This window comes from Felis catus, chromosome A1, assembly GCF_018350175.1.
Source record: "Felis catus isolate Fca126 chromosome A1, F.catus_Fca126_mat1.0, whole genome shotgun sequence".
Taxonomy (NCBI): Eukaryota; Metazoa; Chordata; class Mammalia; order Carnivora; family Felidae; genus Felis; species Felis catus.
This window is the reverse complement of record NC_058368.1, coordinates 53,558,787-53,573,893: the sequence shown is the minus strand read 5'-3', so window position 1 is coordinate 53,573,893 and position 15,107 is coordinate 53,558,787. Positions and strand designations below refer to the sequence as shown.

At 37.7% G+C, this 15,107-nt stretch overlaps 2 long non-coding RNA genes across 2 annotated transcripts in view; both read right to left on the bottom strand.

The window, feature by feature from the left end:
* LOC123384585 overlaps positions 1-5,582 on the bottom strand; it is a 63,258-nt gene extending 57,676 nt beyond the window's left edge. The window contains exon 1 of the long non-coding RNA XR_006595899.1: positions 5,024-5,582. This is a non-coding gene — a long non-coding RNA (uncharacterized LOC123384585). The remainder of the gene's footprint in view (positions 1-5,023) is intronic.
* The window catches only part of LOC109498754, a 376,552-nt gene that overhangs the window by 340,873 nt on the left and 20,572 nt on the right, over positions 1-15,107 (bottom strand). The window lies entirely within an intron of this gene.

The window sequence follows — 15,107 nt, the reverse complement described above, 5'->3', positions numbered from 1 at the left end:
TAGCACCCTCCCCTCTGGCAACCACCAGTTTGTTCTCTGTATTTATGGGGTTTTTTGTTTGTTTGTTTAGATTCCACATGTAAGTGAAATCATATGGTATTATGGTATTTGTTTTATCTCACTGGACTTCACAATTATCATTTCAGTAGAAGTGTCTAGTCAACAAACATGTACAAATCTGTAATCTCAAAAGGTCACTAAAGGAAAGGAAGAGAAACCCCTATTTAAAATTTTTCTATACTAGGGACAAGATTAGATGTCTTTATAGGCTTTCTTATTTAATCCTGTAACAACACTACAAGTAAGACGAGATTAGCTCCATTTTACAGATGAAGAAACTGGGGTTTACAGAAATCACTTAATTTGCCCAGGGTCACATAGCTGGTAACTGAGGAGGGAGAGACAAACACTCCGTTCTATCTGAATCTCAAACCCACACTCCTCCCTTAATTGGATCTTCAGGTTTTACAAAGTCTTCCTCCAATATTACTGCAGTAGATGGTTATATGTCAAGTAGCTTTATTCTTAGCTACACCTTTTTTCCAAATACTTCAAAGTTTGACTGATAAGAATCAAATAATGATGTGCTAAAAAACAAATGTGAGATTAAACTATGTATGTATGATTTTCTGGCATCATTCTAAATCATGAATTATTCTAGAATGTACTTGGAGATTTCTGGTATATGTACCACTTGTCCTATAGAATCACAGATAGTGGTATATGAAAGGATGTGTTAATCTTCTATGTGATCATCTACACTTAACAATCCTCTATGGAAGTAGTCAGGAGTCCCTTATTATGACACACATGCAGGATCTAGGGAACACAAAATATTCTGTATTCTCTAGATTTTTGAAGCACAGAAAATCCAAGAAACAGTCAAGCAAAAATTATAGCCTTTCTTGAAAGTTAAGTAGTTTAGTAGGTTTCTGCCCACTGAAAGTTTGCCTAAATCTTAATGTCAAATGTCTATTATCTTAATCTGCCATATTTCAGGCCAAGCAGATGGCCTCCATATTTGAATTGTTCCCAATTAATCTATAGGCACTTCTCATGCTATTATTAGCACCTCTATTTCCTAAATTCTCAACCTCCTGGTCCCTCAAATCTACTTGTAAAACTCACAAACTAACACTATGTAGAGAGTAATTATTCTCAAGCTAGAGTTGAACGGGTGAAATATCAATGTCCTATGAGATTTTTTTTTTTTTGAACTTCTACAACTCCACCCACATCTTCTGGTTTTGATGTCCAACTATAAGACACTTGGAAAAATCTCAGGAGAAAGAAATAACATATGAACTTTGAAAAATTATATCCCAGCCTGCGAGAAGGGGGATAGCTCTGAATCTGGAGCAAGGGGCCAACGTACATGGCATGAAAAAGCCCCAAAGTTATCCTGAAGCATGTAACCTCTTGAAACCTGTACCACTGGTCCTTGGCTCTTCGATTTTGCTGACCAGTCAAATGCACAAAATATTCCTGGAATAAAAACATTCAAAATTCAAGCAGTTTGGAACTGAAGATCTTTAAAAAATTTAACTGGATGAAAAACTCACTTCTTAGCTAGAACAAACGAAAACTTTCTCAAGCACATCACACAGGAACCATTTCACCCATATGGTCTACAATATGTAATTAGCACCTCACTAGTTACAAACCAAGCTTCCTTCCTTCCTTCCTGCCACAATCTTCACCATGCCCAGAGAGAAAGAACAGAAATTATTATATCCATTTTAGAAATAAGAAAACTCATGCTCTGGGTGAGTAAATGTGCTGCCAGAGGCAACACGATCAGGAAACAGCAGAGTCAAGAGTAGAACCCTAGACAGACTTTCCTATGGAACACAGAACTGAGAAGGATTTAGTGACTTCTGTAACAATTTCCAAAGTGAATTTTGTCAGCAAAAATCTAAAAGTAAGTTAGCATTTGTACTTTGCAGGTCTTCAGAGTTTATTTCCTTTACCTGAGTAATTTTACTGGATTCTAGAAAGTATCGGTCCACAAGATCTTGAAAAAGAAATTGATCCGTCAACACAGAAAGTTAGAGAAACACTGTCCAGCTCTAAATCAAATCTCTCCCTGAATCAAAATTAACCCTTATGTGTGTATAGGTGAAAATAAGTATATACTAGGAATTCTAGATACCATCTTAAAATACTTTGTTAAAGAAAGCAAATATTCCCAAATAAGAATTTTCTATCTTATAAAAGCAGCATATAATGCACAAAGGCATAAAGACTGGACTTTAAAATAGCTGAAGGGCCAAGGACAGAATCTGAAAGTCAAGGTTAAATGTTACCAGTAAGGAGGCAGGAGTTTGACAAGAACATAGTTCTTTCTTCATGGCACATAGATAAAACCACAGCCCCAGCACGGACCTCTCCAGGTGACCTCTGGTGGCCAGCCACTCCCTTGGGTCAGTGAACCTCTCTCCTAGAGAGAACATCCAGTGCCTTCCTCATCACCTTGAGTCAACCCACGGGTCAAGAATAAATGGCATTAGCGATGTCCCTGGCACCCAGCTGAATGACAGTGTGATCTGCTCAGTACAAATTCCGTCGTGGGTTTTTTTTTGTTTTTTTGTTTTTTGGGTTTTTTTGCGGGGGGTGGGCGGGGAGGAGTACGTAGAGTACTTGAATTCAGGTTTGATACAGTTTATAACATAAAAACAGGATTATTTTTTGAGGTAATAAACTATGTTCTGCAGTTTTCATCTAAGGTATCTTGGTCCTTTAACACTAAGAAGTTTTATAATAGAACTGCCATGAACATTCTTGTAAACATGAATTATTTCATATTCAGGTTCGTTTTCATTGCCTTAATTTTCAGGTAATTCTACTTCTTTGTTCCACCCCGAGTAGCACTTTACCTTCCCTGGTATTTCTACATCCAAATAATTGCAGATGGTTAACAAGGCCTAGCTTTGCTGTCTCTAAGCCCAGGTGAACCTACTTAATTCCTTTAACCTATCCCTCCACCCTCCTCCGTCATCTTCCTGATTTCTCCTCTGAACGTTTTCCAAGAAAATGTCCACATCTTTCCTGGTCTCAGGCTCCCAGAACAAATGTGGTTTTCAGGTGCCATTTCATCAGATTCACTTCCCTACCCTGAGGTAAAGCTCTTGAATTCCTCACATCCCTTTGGTCCTTTCCCCTGTTCTTACATCCAGGGTGGGTCCAAGGTATTTCACTGCCCAAGGCAAAAGGAGACTGCTTTCCTTCTCTGCCAGTAACTGGATCCATTTCAGAAAGGTTTACATGCTCTCCTCACCCCGCTCCCACTTTTGCTTCTGAGTTATAGATATTCTGCTAACTTATCAGGGTATCAGAGACTGTAAATAAATCCAGCGTCTTGTAGTATTTGGAAAGTTCACAAGCTCTGGAAGGTAGAAGCATGGCATCTGGCAATTCGTTTCATTTCCAAAAGCCCCAGCATCCTCATCTTTAAAAGCAGGTGGTAAGAAAATATATGTAAAACTAAGAAAACGTATACAAGTCATTTTTAGCACCTAAGGAATTCTATAAAGACTTTTGTTCTTTTGTTAGAAGTCAGGGTTTGTTGGGGCACCTGGGTGTCTCAGTCGGTTAAGCATCTGACTTTGACTCAGGTCATGATCTCGCAGTTTGTGGGTTCTAGCCCGGCATACGGCTCTGTGATGACTGCTCAGGGCCTAGAGCCTGTTTGGGGTTCTCTCTCTTTCTCTGATCTTTCCCCATTCACGCTGTCTCTCTCTCAAAAATAAACATTAAAAAAAAATTTTTTAAGTCAGGTTTCTTAAAACATTAGGTAACAAAATGCCTTAGCAAAAGCAAACAATGCATAAAGAAGAAATGCTACTAGTTATCCAGACTTCATGCTTTCTTCCTCAAAAGTTTTCAAAGTCATTGAGGACTGGTTGTTTAAACATATACTGAATCAGCTCCAGTTCTATAAGAGAAGAGTTTTCAGCACACTCCTTAGCACCTGTATGTTGTCCCTTCCATTACTGAGAAGGTTTTGTGATGTTAACTGAAGTTTATATTTAAATTACAAAAAGAAGGCGTTGGGTATCTATGTATCCTCATGTTTTCAAAAACCATATTACAATAGCTACCTTTCAGTAGCTACAATAGCTACCCCGACTGAAAGAAAGAAGTACACTGAAGTGTACAGATTATCAGACTCCTTTAAAAAGGGGTGTGTTGAGGCACCCCACTGGCTCCAGCTGTAGAGCATCGTCTCCAGACTGTGAGTTCAAGCCCCATGTTGGCTGTAGAGATTAGTCAAAAATAATAAAATCTTTAAGAAGAAGAAGAAGAAGAAGAAGGGGGTTCCTGTGAGAAATAAGACCACTGCCCCAATCAAAGGAGGGGCATGCAGACTGGGAGAGCAGTGAAGCAAGGCTTTAATCAAAGTTCTTGCAAGAGTGGGTGTGTCCGATGGACAGGCACACTCAGGGTGGTTACAGCAGGCAATTTATCTCCTAGTTGCAAGTCCCTCCCCCGACTCCTCATTGGCTGAGTACTACAGAGAAACTTCCGAAAGTTTACGCAGAAACTTCAGTTCTTTGGCACATGTCCATTGTAAAGCTCAAGAAAAGTAAGGCTGTGAAATAGAGAGAGGAAAAAAAAAACAGGAAGTGAAGTGTCTAAGGGTTTGGGACTCCACTGTGGGGGGCAGGGGTTCATACATATTTCCAATAGGTTGTAAACCTATTGTTGACAGCACAGCTTTTATTTGGTATTTCTGAAAATGAATCCTCTCACTTCTCACAGTTCCTACAGGAATTTTTTAAATAAAGGTAGTTGCTGTAGTTAGCTTTAAAAAAAAAAAAAAAAAAACATTTCACAGAACATACCCAATGTTGAACACACTCAGTTTTTGCTCAAGAGCAAAAGCATTTCTTTTCCGTATCTTTTCTGACACATTCTTCACCAGCTTTAAAACTCTTTTTGTTGGGATTATCAGTCTCTCTGTAATTCCTGCACAGCCTTCCACAGGAGAAAGACCAAACCTAGTAAAGGAGGACCTACTCACCGCTCCACTTCCACCGACCGACCGCTGGAACGTGCGAGACACCAGCGCAGATCCCGGGCTGGGACCAAAGCCCTAGCTCCCCTATTTATCGGGTGTGTTAATGACCAACAGTTCTCAGTTGTATCCATTTCCAGTAATTGCCCTGCCCTGAAGATCACCCCTTCGCCCAGAGATCACCACCCTATTCACCCATCCGATGATTGGTCAGTTAAAGACGCTAAAGGCATTGGAACAGGCTGAGGCCTTGGTCTCAGGTGTGCTGTGGTTCACCTTCCTTCATTCCCCCTGAATGCTGAACTCGAGTGCTCTCCAATAAACTCCCTGCACCTGCATCAGTCTTAGATTCTGTTTTCCAAGGACCAGGTATGGTCCAAGAAAGCTGCCTCTGATGAGCAGCCGGCCTGCTGGGCTTAAGGATCCCTGGTAGCGCAGAAGCACAGAAAGCTGCTCACACAGGTAGATGGTGCAATTGTTCAGAACCTCATGGGGTGGGGGAAATGATTAAGAATAAATGAACAAATATCATACCTTTCCTCGGTAAGACACATTTATACGTGGCTGCAGGAATCTTTTTTTTTTTTTTTTTTTTTTTTTTTTTGATGTTTACTTTCGGGAGAGAGACAGAGCATGAGCTGGGTGCAGAGAGAAAAGAGGACATAGAGTCCAAAGCAGGCTCCAGGCTCTGAACTGTCAGCAGACAGCCCATCGCAGGGCTCGAACCCACAAACCTTGAGATTATGACTGAGCCGAAATCAGACACTTAACCAACTGAGCCACCCAGGTTCCCCTAAGATAGAGCATATTCTAAAATAGAGTGGATCATGATGCAGATTTGTGGCTCAGGTTTACTTTCAGGAAACACTCAAGGCTTCTTAGTGAATCTAAGCACAACATGTAACCTTCTAATCATAACCAACCTAGTGTTCAAAAAGAACACTAGTTATTGGTTTACAAGAGAATTCTATCTCAAGTGAAACTGACATAGCATTTTTTGTAGACATGCATACATTGGTTCATTTGTATACAGTGTAAGTTTTTATAACATCAAGAATAAATACACCATTGGGGTGCCTGGATGGCTCAGTCTGTTAAGCATTTGACTATTTAGGCTCAGGTCATGATCTCCTGGTTTGTGAGTTGGAGCCCTGCATGGGACTCCATGCTGAGGGGCAGAGCCTGCTTGAGATTCTAGCTCTCCCTCTGCCCTTCCCCTGCTTGTGCTCTCTTTCTCTCTCAAAATAAATGTTTTTTAAAAAAGAATAAATACACTGCAAAATTATCCTAGTCCTTAAAAGTTATCTTTAGGGGCGCCTGGGTGGCTTGGTCAGTTAAGTGTCCGACTTCGGCTCAGGTCATGATCTCACGGTCCGTGAGTTCAAACCCCGCGTCGGGCCCTGTGCTGACAGCTCAGAGCCTGGAGCCTGTTTCAGATTCTGTGTCTCCCTCTCTCTCCACCCCTCCCCTGTTCATGCTCTGTCTCTCTCTGTCTCAAAAATAAAATAATAAAAAAATAAAGTTATCTTTAAATATTTAATACCTGTCTAATTGAGGACACTTGTGACCTTAGGTAGCTTATAGTATGTCACTACTTTATATAGCAATACTCCAAAGAAACCTGTCAAGTTCAGACTAAATTTGTGCAAGGCAAGATTCAGTATGAAACATATCCCGGATCACTTTGGACATTTTTAGCATATATATGAAGCTGGCCAGAGACAGAATGCTCACAACAGATCTTCTACTGTAAATCTGTAGGGTTGTGGTTTAATTATAAAACCTGAAAGCACATTTCAGGTAGCATATGTCATGGGTCAACTATGCTTCAGACTGTGGGGGAAATATTCCTGAACAAGTCAGTGAACTTCCAATTTGTAACGGATGGAGAGGTAGAACTCTGAAAGGATCAGTTTGAAGGGAGACTATTTCTTTTGCTCATTAATTCATTTTTTGATAATCCTATATTAAGCACATTCATTACAAATCCAAGCTAGAAACTTAAATCTGGAACTTTCTGGTGATGAGTTAACAAGTTAATATAATGTAGCCTTGTCTGACTGAGATTTACTAAACTGGAAAAAGAAAAGTTATTAGTTCAGTCTGAAAATTGACTTGGAGGAAGAAAAAAAAAGATATTCTCAGCTAATGGTTCATACAATAGAAATTACTGAAACAATTATTTAGGAACTGTAGTGAGGCTGTCCTCTGAGATTTTCTAAATAAGGAAAATAAATTGCCCTCTGAGTCTAAAGTCAAAACCAACTGCAACAAGTACAAAATCAACAAGGAATAGATCACCCCATATGTAAAAGAGATAGAAAATCTTTTACACTGGCACGATTCCAGAGGTCATTTGAATATATGGTCATTTGATTTTTAGGCAGTACACAACTCAATGGAGCATTTGTAGGTAGTAACTAGCTCACCCTGATTAAGATATAGGGTCAAGTCTAGGGGTACCAGACAGGAAGAGATCCCTGAGCCTCATTTAGATTTAACAAGAGTAGCCCTTTCCAGATTATTTTATTCCCATCAGCCGTCCTAAGTGAATTATATATAATATTAATTAATTTTCAACACAAGAATAGTAGGTAGATGTTTGGAAAGTTTTTTTTAAATAGTGACATAAGACAATGTGTACCCTTCCTATTACTGATTTAGTAATTTCATCTTGTATCTGAAGTTTCAAGAAATAGTAATTTTTTTTATGCCATCAAGTTTGCTGGTTATTAATTCCTGAACCATATCAGAAGTAATAAATACTGTATTCAGGGAAAACAATAGCATATACTATGCCAGGAAATTTTTTAAAGAAAACAATGGTTCAGGAAAAAACATCTCAATATCACATTAAAACATTTTTTATTCTGAGTATATTAAAGCAAATGTTTGGAATTCATGTGATAATATTTCTAGTTCAGAACTTTCTTTCAACTCTTTCTACTCAATCAACAACTTTCTCATTCCAAAAAATCTCTGAACTTGCTTAGGCTGTATAATTTATCTAAGAGCATTCAGCTCTCAAACAGCTAAGCGTCCCAAACGTTCATGTTTGACAAAAATGGCAAAAGACAATGAAGAGTTCAATCTAACGATTTGAATTTATTTTTCCTATTTAGGAGTGAGAATTTAAAATAAAGGGTTAATGCCATATGGAAAAATCCTTGAGCCATATTGCATGGTGTATAAAACACTTAGGACACTTACAATACAATATTGTGTTACCTTAAAATGTTTTATTTACGTTCCTCATCTTTCTCAAAAGAAAAAAAAAAAAGTTGAAAGAACTCACAGAAAATGACTTCATAACCTCATAATAATATTAAGAAATGAAATTACAAAATAAAACCCATAACTAAGAAGAAAGCAAATATTCCAAAAACATATTTGAGAATAAAACTTTCCAACAAATACAGGAAGTCCTTATTAAATTTTTTTTTTAACGTTTATTTATTTTTGAGACAGAGAGAGACAGAGCATGAATGAGGGAGGGTCAGAGAGAGAGGGAGACACAGAATCCGAAACAGGTTCCAGGCTCTGAGCTGTCAGCACAGAGCCCGACGTGGGGCTCGAACTCACGGACCGTGAGATCGTGACCTGAGCTGAAGCTGGTGCTCAACCGACTGAGCCACCCAGGCGCCCCAGGAAGTCCTTATTAAATCACTCTTGTAACCCCAGTTTTCCAGAGAACATATCTTGGAGATGAAAATACGGTCATGGCAACAGTACCCTCCAAATCCATCCCAGTTGAGAGAATGCAACCCATTTCAAATTTCTCAACAAGAGAAAGTCCCCAAAAAGGGCCTACTTGGCTGTAATTTGATATTTGCCATTTTCTTTCTCTTCTATTCTGTAGTGACAGCTCCTATCACTGCTGCCAAAAATGGCAGCTCCATCAGTGTGGTTCACAGAAGTGGTCATCACCAATGGCTGACAAGGACACTGACACACTGGTAACACTCATCAACATCCAAGTCAAGGCTTCCTCATATTATCAGTGTTGATGTCTGTGCTCAGTCTGCCAACTCCCATTTCTGCAGAACTGTTGGCACGAGAGGTGATAAATGAAGCAATGGAGATTTATGGAAAGTGTTTATTTTAATGTTTATTGAGGCTGCTATTGTATTCCCTTTACCCTAGAACATGTGGACTAAGTCAGAGGATAAGATGCTATATACAGAATCACCAACTGTCTCTAACTCTGGCCTGTTTTCTTTCAACCAAATGAAAGCATCTCGACTTCTCTTAGGATATTTCTTTCTCAAGAGGATTCAGAGAACTCATATAACTAGATCCCCCCAAGGAACGTCCCCACCTATCCTCCAGACATGGGTGGACACATCTGAACCCCTGGCATTTCCCCATTTACATCTCCACATAGACTTATTATCTTCAACATAAATATTTCCATCTCTACCCCAAAATTACTCTTCCCCTAATCTTCCTCATCTCAGCAACTGGTACCTCTATCTACCCAGTTAATCAAGCCAAAAATGTACAATTCATCTGTAATTCCTATTTCCCTTATCTCCTCTATAAAATCCCCAGCAAGACATATGAGCATTATCGTGCACAAATGTATCTTAAATCTGACCGTTTCGCATTTATCCTTCCCTGAGAGCTTCCTAGTTGGTCTTCCTGCTTCTGCTCTGCCCATCCCCCACATAGCCATCACAGTGATCTTTTTAAAAGTGGTCATACCCTTCCCTGCACTGCATGAAAGAGAATCCAAATTCCTCACCATGGCCTATAAATCTTTATGTGATCTGGCCCTACCCACCTGTATTATTTATCTATTGCTGCATGACACATTACCCAAAAACTCACTGCCTTGAAACAATATTTACTACCTTTCTGTATGCCACGAATCCAAGTGTAGCTTAGCGGGGTTCTCTGCTTTGGGCTCTTACAAGCTGTGTTCAAGGTGTTAAACAAGGCTGCAGGCCATCTCAGTGCTCCACTGGGGAGGATCCTCTTCCAAGAGCATCCACATGGTTGTTCGCAGAATTCCGTTTACTGCAGGCTGTTGGTTGAGGACCTCAGTTCTCTACTGATTAGAAGCCAAAGGCCACCCCTTATACCTTATCACATGGGTCTCTCTAGGGGACAGCTCAAAATTTTGCACTTTGCTTCACCAGAAGGAGTGAGTCAAAAACAGGCAGAGGAAAGGGGAGAGAGAAGAGGTCCCAGTTTTTCACAACCTAGTCCCAGAAGTGATATTCCATCACTTTTGCCATATGCTATGTGTTAGAAGTGAGTCACTAAGTCCAGCCTATACACAAGGGTAGGGGACTGCACAAGGGTGTGAATACTAGGAGGTGAGTATCCTTGGGAGCTGTCAGAAGCTGTACACCATACCTGCTCTAACCTCAACTCTCAGCCCTCTCACCTTTGTTCCTCAGACCCCAGATACACTGGCCTTCATCCTTACCTTTGAATATACGGAGCTTGACTTTACCTTAGGGCCTGGCCCTAGCTATTATCACCCTCTACCTGGGAAATGTTTTCCTTAGATCTGCATGGGACTAGTTACCACAAGAGTCCATGTCTCTGCTCAGATATTCTGCCTTTTCCTGAACACACTAGCTAAAGTATCTCCATCACCACCCTCTGGTCCCTCTCTATCCCATAATCCTGTTTCATTTTGGGCTTGGGACTGAGTCACTAAAACAGTCACTCCTTTCTGACTCTTTCTAGACAACTAGAAACAAAACCAATCAAATCAAAACAAACAAACAACAACAAGCAAAAAACTTAGAGCTGGCCAAATTAATGAGCATATAGTAGAATGAGTTTCCAAAATTATGAAATATTAAATAAATTAAGAGCAGTCAGCCTTTATCTAGTCATGAAATTCATGTTGACTTCTGACACTATCATGGGAACTTATTGGGCCCAATGCAGCCACACAGCAAGAAGTAAGAATGTAGCAAATACATTTCAAGATGTTTTTCCCAAATTAAATATCTGCACAAACTAATAAAGTTAATTTACCACTAAACTTGAATTTACCATTCATCCCCAACATACAATCAATTAAACATATACGAAAGAAAGAAAGAAAGAAAGAAAAGAAAGAAAGAAAGAAAGAAAGAAAGAAAGAAAGAAAGAAAGAAAGAAAGAAAGATGTTTGATCCCTAGAATGCAGGTGTTGGTATATGTGTTGCAAACAGGAATAATTTCAAGTAAAACAAGTACATCTCTGAGAAACGGGCACTTCAAATTCAAAGCAGTGAGGAATCCAGAAAGTTTGGTTAACTGTGAGACGTTCTTTACTTCATGGCAAGTCAGAGCATGCAGAAAAGTCAGAACTATTTCATAAGATTTGCACAGTGGCTCCTTACAAATTGAAAGGACTATTTGGCCATAATCTATATACTTCCCAAAACAACGACACAAGTGATTATAGCACATGCCCAACATTGATAAGCATGTTTTTATTACTCAGGGAGTTGGCTTCAAAAAGCTGCAGATTTCATTTGCAGAATTTAAGACAAGACTGAAACCAGTAAATAAATATTTGTTTAGTTTGTTCTTTTTGAATATTGGCATGAGAGTGAGGCTGGTTAAGAAATGTTAATATGCTGACTGCTATGGTGTTACCTGCACTGGGTGACCCAGCATTGCTGTTGGAGTGCCAAGGCCACAACAAAGCATACTAACCCTTGGAAATACGGCCACACGATTCATTAGCAGGACTTTCCAAACAGTGTTGTGAAATGGTAAGGACTGCTTCAGTTTATGTTTCGCGGCCAGGTCTCTTGGGACAAAAAAACAGACTTGGCATTGCTAGGATTCATTTACCTGCTCGAACTTTCAGGACCAGAAACTTTATGAGAGCAAACAAACTGTCTTCCACCCCACCTCTACCCCCCACACCATATACTGGCAGTCACAAAATTGATAAGTGGCTTCAGGGAACATTTGACCAAATCTAAAGACCAAAAACGAAAAAGAGAAAATTCAAATTATACTTTTTCCTATTGTCTGATGATAAATTTATTCTGAAAAAGAGAATCAAACATCTTGAGTTTAAAAACAAAAACTCAACCCCCAAAAAAAGGTGGAAGAATACACCATGTCCTTTGATAGAAAGGTAAAATATCAACTAGGATTTTTCTAAATTAGTTTATAAAGGTAGTTTAATTATAATAATCATACACATGGAGCATTTTAATTAGATAAATTAAACAAAAAAATAAAAATTTAAAAATAAAACAAAAAGAACTACAAAATTTCTGAAATAATAACAGTCAATGAAGACTAGGCCTCCTTGATATCAAGTCAATTATAAAGCTACAGTTATTATAAACAATATGATCCTGTTATACGAACAGACAAATAGAGCAATGGAACGGAATCAAAATTGCAGAAATAAATGTAAAAGTGCTTAATACTTGATAAAATAATTCAAAGCAAATTCAAATTCTTCTCCATTCAAATCAATGGAGAAGAAGTGTTCAATAAAAGATGTCAGATACGACCAGGTAGCAATCTAGGGAAAAGATTTTGGGGTTCCTTACTTCATAACTTCCATTAAAAAAAAATGCCAGTTCACAGTTAAACATAAAAATAAAACATTAAGGACATTAGGAAAAAAAATACTTAAAAATTTAAGTAATCTTTGAGCAGGAAAATCTTTCTAATGTTGATAAGAAGTACAGAATTAAATTTGAAGCCATAACAATAGAACATTTCTACATGGTAGGTAGATAGATAGACAGATAGACAGATATCATAAATCAAGTCAAAATGCCAAACACAAACTGAGAATAATGTTTGCAATACATGTTTACAATAGGGAATACTCTCCGATAAATGGTGTTGGGGAAACTGTGGATAGCCACATGCAAAAGAATGAAACTGGACCACTATCTTACACCGTATACAAAAATTAACTCAAAATGAATTGAAGACTTGAATATAAAATGTGAAACCATAAAATTTCTGGAAGAAAACATAGGCAGTAAGCTCCTTTGCATAGGTTTTGGCGATGATATTCTGAATCTGACACCAAAAGCAAAACAACAAAAGCAAAAATAAACAAATGGACCAACATCAAACTAAAGAGCTTCTGCACAGCAATAGAAAGCATCAACAAAATGAAAGAGAAGATATTTGCAAATCACATATCAGATAAGAGGTTAATATCCAAAATATATAAAGAACTTATATAACTTAATAGGGAAAAAAACAATCTGATTTAAAAAATTTGGCAGACGATCTGAACAGTCTTTTTCTGAAGAAGACCCAAAGATGGCCAACAGGTACATGAAAAGATGTTTATCATCATTAAACATCAGGGAAATGCAAATCAAAACCACAGTGAGATATCACTTCACACCTGTTAGAATGACTATCATCAAAAAGATAAGAAATAACAAGTGTTGGCAAGGATGTGAAGAAAAGGGAACACTTGTGCGCTTTGGGTGGGAATGTAAATTGGTGCAGCCACTAGGAAAACTGTATAGAGAGGTTCATTAAAAAACTAAAAATAGATATACCATATGATCCAGAAATTATGTTTCTGGGCATTTATGCAAATAAACCAAAAACATTAATTCAAAAAGATATATGCATCCACATTTATTGCAGCATTATTTATAACACCCAAGATATGGAAACAACCTAAGCGTACATCAATGGATAAATGGATAACAAAATTGTGGTATATATATATATATATATATATATATATATATATATATATATAATAAACATAATGGAATATTATTCAGCTACAAAAAAGAATGAAATCTTGCCATTTGTGACAATATGGATAGACCTTGAAGTATCATGCTAAGTAAATGGGCCAATCAGAGAAAAACAAATACCATGCAATTTCTCTTATATGTGGAATCTAAAACAAATAAACAAACAAAAACAAAAACAAAAAAAACAAATTCAAAGATACACAAAGCAGACTGGTGGTTGCAGGGGTAGTGTGAGAAATCAGTTAAGAGGGTATTAAAATATTTAGAAAGAAAAGAAGGAAAGAAAGAAAAAGAAAGAAAGAGAAAGAAAGAAAGAAAGAAAGAAAGAAAGAAAGAAAGAAAGAAAGAAAGAAAGAAAGAAAGAGAAAAAAAAAGAAAAAGAAAGAGAGAAAGAAAAGTGGCATTCTTGGGATAGGCTGAATATTCATAACAGGTAGGGAACTAAAAACACTAAGTATGCTAATTTATTATGTGTTGTGATATAAAATGGTTTGTGGAAAATGATTTTGAGACACCGTATCTACAGTGGTAAGGAACTCATTTTGGATCTAATCATCATTTAAATGTAATAAAGAAAAAGGAATTTGAATCAAAGGTAAGTTACATAAAAGTAAATAAAAATTACTAAAATTGAAACAAAATTTTTAAAAACAGTATGAAACTTTACCTTATAGTAACACATCTAGAGATCTTATGGTTGTAGATGGTTAAACACAAACGTGGTTTGCTGAAATTTTATAGCTATTCTGAAAATATTGCCTTCTAAATGTTTGTAAAGAGTAAGAATTAAGATTTTAATCTGTAGTCTATTTAATAATCAGAGAGGTAATGTGTAAGCAAATTTTTTAAAAAGCCAAAACCAAACTGGGAATAATACTTGCAATTCACACTCAAAAACATCTGATTTCTTTAACACCAGGAGCTTCTAGATATCAATAAGAAAAGACCAATAAAAAGTAAGCAAAATTTAGAAACAGACAAGAGTAAATACAAATGTCTCTTAAAAATATGAAAAGATCGTCAAATGAAGAATAATTCTAAAATGATAATTAAAACTATATTGAAATTCCATTTGTCACCCATCAGACTGGCAAAGTTCAACAAGTTTGGTGAAGTACCATAATGGCGGGTATATAATAAACCAGGAGTTATGTTGCTGCTAGTGGGTGTGCAAATGAATCCAACCTTCATGAAGCACAACTGGCAGTGTCTATCAAAAATTAAATTGTGTGTGTGTGTGTGTGTGTGTGAGTTTATTTATTTATTTTTTGAGAGAGAGAGAGAGAGAGAGAGAGAGAGAGAGAGAGAGAGAGAGCGCAAGCCAGGGAGTAGCAAAGGGAGAGAGGGAGACAGAAATCCCAAGAAGGCTCTGC